At 45.5% G+C, this 7,735-nt stretch overlaps 1 pseudogene across 1 annotated transcript; it reads left to right on the top strand.

Moving 5' to 3' along the window:
* Positions 1–5,755: 5,755 nt before the first annotated feature.
* On the top strand, positions 5,756–6,407 carry LOC144455332 (immunoglobulin kappa variable 3-15 pseudogene; annotated as a pseudogene). Its single transcript, XR_013484047.1, has 2 exons — positions 5,756–5,867; positions 6,091–6,407. The product of XR_013484047.1 is annotated as an immunoglobulin kappa variable 3-15 pseudogene (transcript).
* The last annotated feature ends 1,328 nt before the right edge of the window (positions 6,408–7,735 follow it).

The following is a 7,735-nucleotide window of genomic DNA, read 5'->3' as shown; positions in this document are numbered from 1 at the left end:
TCACCGCCCAACTCAATACATTCCAGTAGCCTCTCTATTTCCTCTTAATTCTAGTGCCTTCCCTCTCTAACTATTTCCAGTTCATCTGCTCTATAGTTTGCTTTATGTAGATTTATTTACATGTCATCTCCCCCACTAGATTGTAAGCTCCTTGAGGCAGCACTTCTTTTGCCTCATTGTGAACCTCCAGTGCTTAGCACAATTCCTAGCACACAGTAGGTGCTTCCCACATGATAACTGAGGTATGAATTGAATGATCCCATGTTACACCTCTTGTCCTGTCCTCATAGACGTTCATCTCATTAATCTCCTGTGCTAGGCCCTTCCTCACTTCCTCTTAGCATCATAATCACACCAGTGTAACATAGAGACTAGGCAAGAACTTAAGTGTTGTAGAAACAAAAGATGTGGATAAAGATCTATTTGTGAAATACTCCCCCTCCTTCTTTCCTTCACACCCATCCCCACTCCCACCAAGAGCATTTTCACACCTGGTTCTAACCTGTTAATCAAGGATTATTGCACATTACTCCCCTTTATGAATTCTAAATCTAAGTCAAGTTGTCTAATAGTAATGTCCTATACCTGGCTTTGCACCTCCAGTGTGGGGCAGGATAAATCAGGGGTTTGAAATTAAAGGAACTGGATTTGAGCCACATTATATCCCAATTACATTTTAACCTGATTTGATTGCCACTGAGGAGTGTAGCCAGCAGTTTCTTGTTTAACACCTCTGCCCTAAAGCACCTTTCTTTGTTTCTCTGGGTGCTAAGTATAGGCAGCCAGGGTAGAGAAAAGGACATTGGATATGAAATTAGAGACCATAGCTTCCCATCCTCATTCTGTTCCTCCTGCCTGTGTGATCTTGTGACAGTCATTTCAATTGTCTGAGCCCCAGACTCACAGAATCACAGAGTCTTGGTGCTGTGGGACCTCTGTGGCTGTCTTGTCTCATACATACATGCAGAAATTCTCCCAGTAATATGTCTGACAAGAGTCGGTCAACTTCTGCTGGCTGACCTCCAAAGGAGGGACCCCAGTACCTCCATCCATGTTGACTGTAACTATCAGGGAATTTCTTTTGTTTTTTTGGGTCCTGATGTCAGACATGATACTCATTTAAGATCAATTGAGCCCCAATAAGGGCCAAAAACCTGAATTAATCTTTTTCTCTCTGAGTGAACTAAAAACACCCCTTCCTGTGTCAGCAAATTCCGGGACCAGATGGAACTGACCAGCATTCTTCCTGGTCGTTATCACTAAGCCCAGCATGTCTGGGACCAGACACTCTCTTGAATAATGGGACTCTTCTTATTTTGGTCTATAATTTCAATTGACACTTTTACATTCTCCTATTTTATTGTATTTACAACCTATTCAATTAAGAAAATTCCTTTCCCATGCTATATGTTAAACAAACATATGGAGGCTGTATTTTTTTTTGTAACACAGACATCCTGAGTCTGATCACTCTAAACTATTATAAAACCTCTCTCATTTTGCTTAATCTTGGAGTCAGAATCATGTTCAGGCTCCCATGTTGACATGATTCGCTAGCTAAAAGGGAATAAACTATATCATCATGTATTGCCTAACTTGTTTGCCTTCTTTCACCAAACTTTCAGGTTGACAGACACAGTGTGTCTCTTGGCAACTTCCTTCCACTGTTGCTTGCTCTATGCTCTGGACTGAACCGAATGAACCCAAGCCCTCTTCCACACGAGATCCTATGAGATACTTAAGAGAGCTATCATGACCTCCTCCCACTGCACAAAAAATCTTTTTTTCTCCAGATCAATGTACCCAATTTTTTCAGCTGATTCACGTGTGAAATGGACTCAAACTCCCTCACCGTGGATTGCTCACAGTAGGCCAGCGTTGAGTGCTGACTCTGTGTGCCTTTCCCTCTGACACTTTAGTTTATCAATGACTGTTTTCAGTCGGGGCACCTAGAATTGAACGTAATATTCCAGATTAGAATTGAAGAGGTGGAATTACCAGCTTCCCAAAGACCCAGACTGTGGCAAATGTAATTTTTCTACATTTCTCAGGAACCTATCATGAACTGAGAAGCATGAGGAAACCTCACTGATCCTGAAGTTGCCCCTGAAGAGCACTGTCCATGGAGAGTGGGCATTGCCCCCCAGAGCAGGAGAGATGCAGGAGAATACAGAAGGCGAGAGAAGTGTCCCTCAAATCTGTCTACTCAGGAACACACACTCCATGGCTTAGTGAACCCACAGGCAGCCTGATGAGAGGAACCCTGAGTGCAGGGGAGCCCTTGGGTCTGGTTTCAAGAGAAACGAGAAAGGGCCACCTATGGCAAATTCCCAAACTCCCACTGCCAGCTTTGATTGGCATCCCCCATGGACTTGGGGCAGGTGGTTGGCTTCTGGTAAGAGTGGAGGCCATGATGAGAAGGACTTTTAGAGGGAGGCCAGAGATGCATTTTGAATGCTTCTCCTCCTGAACCTTTTTGTCTGTCTCAGGTATTTTTGAGAGCCTTAACTGAAAACACCCTTTGGGGCAGGTGCCTAAATTCCCGTGAGAGTAAGAAATTGAGAAGGTCCACAAAGACTGAATGAAAGGGGGATGGGGACAAAGGACATCTTACAATGAATCCAATCCTGTTAAATATTGTATATTTATGCATTTCTATTTTATTATTTTATTTTCAATTAACATACATTTTTATTAATCAGTATCTCCCACCCCATTCCTATTAAGCAAAATTTTTAAAATTGAAATAAAGCCCTCAACATATAGTCCTATATTCTGATGAAACTAATTCCCACGTTTGCCACACCTGAAAATGTATGTCCTTCTCTGGGAGGGGTGAGGACATTTCATGTTCATTCTTTGGGACTCGTGGTCCACCCTGGCCTTGATCACGGTTCTAAAGGCTTTCCAAGTTATTTCTGTCACATCCTTATCCTTGTTTCAGCAGCTCTCCCAGCTCTGCTCACCTCAGTCTGCATCAGTTCACAGAGGCCTTCCCAGTGTCCTCTGAAATTGTCCACGTCCTCATTTCTCTTGCCCTCATGTTATTCCATTATACTCACCTATCACAAGCAGTGACCTCGTTTCTGAGAGAAGACAGGATGGCTCAGGCTCACAGTGTCCTTCAGACCTCAGGAAATCCTTCCCATGAACCCAGGCAGAGATGTGGCCCTCAGCTCAACTGCCAGGGCAGGAGGAACCAGCTAGGGCAGCCAAGCCATGCTGATCTGCCCCATGGGAGGGTTCTGTTTGGGCCTGGAGCACTGTGGAGGTGAGGTATGGACCTGCCTTCAGCGACCTCAGGTTCGGCACAGCTGAGCAGAGGGTGACATCTGTCCCAGGCCAGCTGAGTGTGAATAAGGAGATTTGGTGTCGCTGCTGGTTTCTGGTGGTACCATCGAAAATCATGAGAAATATCTGAGCTGACCTTACACTTGATGTGGACTCTGGTCCTGGTGACACTGACAAGGAGGCTGCAGCACAACAGCCCCTGGGAACCTGAAATCACAGAGAAAAGACGAATATATGGAAACTCGATACATCAGTCCATATGTGATCAGGCTGCTTTGTCTTGGGCTGAACACTAAGGAAGGAAACATCTTTGTTTGGCAAAACTCTAATCAGGCTAAATCCTTTCCTCACAGCGTTGCTCATACACAGTCCAAAAGCTGCCAAATGTCCAGTAGTTGGTTATATAACCTGTCATCTGAAGGAGGTTTTTCACCTTCCTGTCTCTGACCTGAGATGCAGAGCAGTACACCCAGAGGAGCCGAGCCTGGCCCATCTCCTGCCAAAGTCCTCCTTTCAGTTCATCAGTGATGACTGCTGGGGTCCCTGCACGTGTATGAGGCTCCTCCCTGAGGAAAACAAGCAAATGAGCTGAAGGTTCAGGTAGCACAGTCATCAAGCAGAGCCATCTTCCCTTCCTCTCAGACACAGACCATCAATATCAGCAGTTATTGTCCATTCAGAGCTGGAAAGGTCAGAGAAGCTCAGCTGGGCTGGATCCCTTCTATGTGAGCCCAGGGGGAGCGGCCTGGGCAAGGGATGGCCACTAGCCAGTCAGGGGCAGGGCTGCATCTTACTTGGGACCTTCCAAACATGGCTGAGACTTTCTGAAAGTCAGTTTCCATTCAAAGGGATTGGGCTGAATGACCTCTTTAACTCAATGACCTCTTTGATGGCCTTCAGGTATATGTAACTTCTAGGGATATACACACAGAGAAATATGGGACCTGTATATATATACTACAGCCTGTGCATAAGTGTATATGTGTGTGTCTATGTATACCTAAAACATATATGTCTAAATACATAGGTAAATATATGATGTATATACCACAACTTAAATTTATCTATATTAATATAAAATGACTATATATATATATATATATATATATATATATATATATATATATATATATATATATATATATGTATATAGCATAAACTTACCTGTGTGTGTATGTGTGAATGTAGTGAGACTATCCCCCTCATGTAGCATGGCTTTCTTGATGCGGCTCACAGAGGAACATGAATAGAGCCTCTCTGGGAGAGGCTGCTGCAGATGAGTAACATTATGGTCTAGGGGAGCAAAGTTTCCTTTCACTAACATATCAGATTCTACATTGTGACTTCTGTGCCTTAGTAGGATTTTATTTATTTATTTTGGGGGAGAAGCAGTCAGAGTTAAGTGACTTGCCCAGGTAGCACAGCCACACAGCTAGTAAATGGCTGAGGTCAGGTTTGAACTCAGGTCCTCATGACTCCAAAGTTGCTGCTCTATCCACTGAGCCACCCAGTGGCCCCACCTAGGTGCTTTATAAAGGATCCTTTGCTACTCTGCATAACCCAACCTTCCCAGATAACATGTATAGAGTCAATAGGAAGAAAAACTTTTATTCTCCCTGGTGTATAAGGCCCATCCAAAGCTTGTTTTCTTATACTGATCTTTTAATGAGTTAATTAATTAGTGAATTAAAAAATACTGATTGTGCATTTGTGGTGGGAGAACACTATGCTAAGAGCTGGAGAGTCAAGTGAGCTGGGAGATGCCCCTGCTCTCCAGGAGCTTACCCTGCAGTAGGGGAGATGCGCCATACTGAGACTTTAGCTGCAAGTTGGATGGAAAGGCCTCTCGGTCCTAAAGGCTTGGCAGCAAACTGATGGTAATTCCTCTTCATTGATGTAATTTCTTCCAATCCAATCACATCAGTTTCTGAAGCTGAACCATTTACCATTTCCAAGACTTTGGTGGCTGGAACTTTCTTCAGGGGCTGTGGTAATTCTGCAGAGGGAGAAAATATCCAACAAAGGCTAAGAAATGACTCCCTTCTGCTGTAATGACCCCAATGCCTACAAATTCCTTCCTGCTGATTAGATAGTCATAGAAATCACTGTGAACCAGTGAGGAGCAAAATAAGAATCATGGGTGATGGGCGGGTGCTTCAGGCTAGAATGTAGGGTAATCCCATTAAAGACACTGGACACAAATGAGAATCACTTCCAGGCTGGTCCCAGTCTGGTCCTGAGCTTTCTTGGCACCTTTGAGGTTTTCAGGGCTGATGGGCAAAGGGTTGTATATAACACCACTGGGATCCCCCATGCCAGGTCCCAGAAGGCCAATGCTGCACTCACACAGTTCGGGTTCTGGGCTGTCCAAGAGTGAGATCACTGGCCTGTACAGTGGGCAGAAGCCTCCCTCCCTGAGCTGTTTTGCATGGCTCACTCCCAGCCCCTGAAGCTACTCAGGAGAGCAGCTATAAAAAGGCAGCTGGGGGGGAAGATGCTGGGCAGCTCAGAGCTCAGGCACATGGACATGGGGTCCCAGGCTCACCTCCTCTTTTTCCTGTTGCTCTGGATCCCAGGTGAGTGAGGAAGACCAGAGACAGCCCTGCCTTTTGTCCCTCTGGCAGAAGTCAGAATGTGTGTGATTCTGAGAGTCAGAAAGAAAATGTGGCTTTCACTGGGATCATGGGAGCAGGGCTCAGCACAGCAAGGTTTAACTCACAAAATTGCCTAAGAGATTTCTCCTGCTGTAAAAATGGACTTGCATTTTTCTCACTCTTTATCTTGTGTTTGTGATTGCAGATGCCCGAGGGGCCATTGAGCTGACTCAGTCTCCAGCCTCCCTGTCTATGTCTCCAGGAGAGAAAGTGACCATGTCCTGCAAGGCCAGTCAGAGCATTGGCACCAGCCTACACTGGTACCAACAGGAACCAGGCCAGGCTCCTAGGCTCCTCATTACATATGCTTCCACCCTGCACGATGGGGTCCCCTCAAGGTTCAGTGGCAGTGGCTCTGGGACAGATTTCTCCCTCACAATCAGCAGTGTGGAGGCCGAGGATGCTGCAGTCTACTACTGTCAGTATGACTATAATTATCGCCCCACAGTGCTACAGCTCTGAACAAAAACCTGCCCAGGCAGCAGCTGAGGGAGGCATCACTGCCCAGGGGTTCTCCTTCCCCAGCAGCTGGGTCAGGGGCTGCTTGTCTGGGCTCCCTCAGGGGGAGGTTTCTAGGTCTTACAGGAAGATGACTGTGACTGTGGCATGTCCGGCAAGTCACTTAACCTCATTTTGTCCTACTCTGCTTACCTGTAAAATGGTGATCATAACAGCACAGGTTTGTGGTGAGGAGTTAACGAGATAATAATGATAAAGTGTTTGGCACTATGCCTGGCACTTAGTAAGCACTGCAGAAATGTTACCTCTCTTTATTATTATCACCACCTCCAGTAATGGATTTTCCATTACACTTTAAATGGTTCTCATTACTGGAGTCTCTTCTTTAGTTTAAGTCTGAAGTCTGCCTCTCTGCCCCTCCACCCTTCACTCCTATTTCTCTGCTTTGGTATCAGGCAGAACAAGTCACACCCTCTTCCTTGTAAGAGCCCTAAGAATGCTTCAAGGCAGTTATTACTTGTCCCCATGGTGACAGCTTCCCTGTTTCCTTCAGGCAACCTTCCTTCTCTTGGCCTCTGGTCCTTTCCCCATATAGGCTACCTTGCTCTGGCTGGACTCCAGCCTAAGTCCATTCTAAAATGGGGCAACCAGGAGGAAAGCATTATTCCAAAGGTGCTCTAACCTGGACAAGACTAGAACACCCTGGGACCTATGAAGAAGTGGGTTACCTCCTCTTGACAGAGAAGAAATGGACACAAAGCACAGAGACATACATTTCAAGCATGGCTATTCTGGGGAATCTTTTTGTCTGACTGTTTATTTGTGGTTTCACTAAGGCAGAACACCATGAAAGCATTGGAGTCTGTCCAACACTCCCTGGAGTCTGGTCCTTCCAGCTCTGCAGGTGACAGGGCAGCCATCCATGCCCGTGCTCTGATACAGCTTTTGTCATGTCCTTCCTACATTCACTGCAGTGGCTCCCCAAAACCAGTGGACCCTTCTTCATTTTTCTGGACATCACTAAGATGTCCAGACCACAGACACCACTAAGACACCACACGGTGAAGCACATGGATCATCCACTGTTGTACCATTCTCTTGCCACCTGCCATATTTTTTGAGCGTACATTTGGCGTGATCTGCTTTATTCTATCCTTTCTTAATAAGTCTTTGTTTCTGTTTGCTCTTTCCTGCCATGTGGCTCTCCATTGGTTTCTCTAAGCTCCATGAGGAAAATGAGACATATAAGGACTACAGTGATGTAAGTGAAAAGAAAAGCATCGCAACAAAACTGAATGCGTCATCACTGGAGTGACCAAGCTTGACCCGGG

This window comes from Phascolarctos cinereus, unplaced genomic scaffold (genome assembly GCF_003287225.1).
Source record: "Phascolarctos cinereus isolate Bilbo 61053 unplaced genomic scaffold, phaCin_HiC Scaffold_21;HRSCAF=504, whole genome shotgun sequence".
NCBI classification, from domain to species: Eukaryota; Metazoa; Chordata; class Mammalia; order Diprotodontia; family Phascolarctidae; genus Phascolarctos; species Phascolarctos cinereus.
The sequence above is the reverse complement of the archived record's forward strand: the minus strand, read 5'-3'. Positions and strand labels throughout refer to the sequence as shown.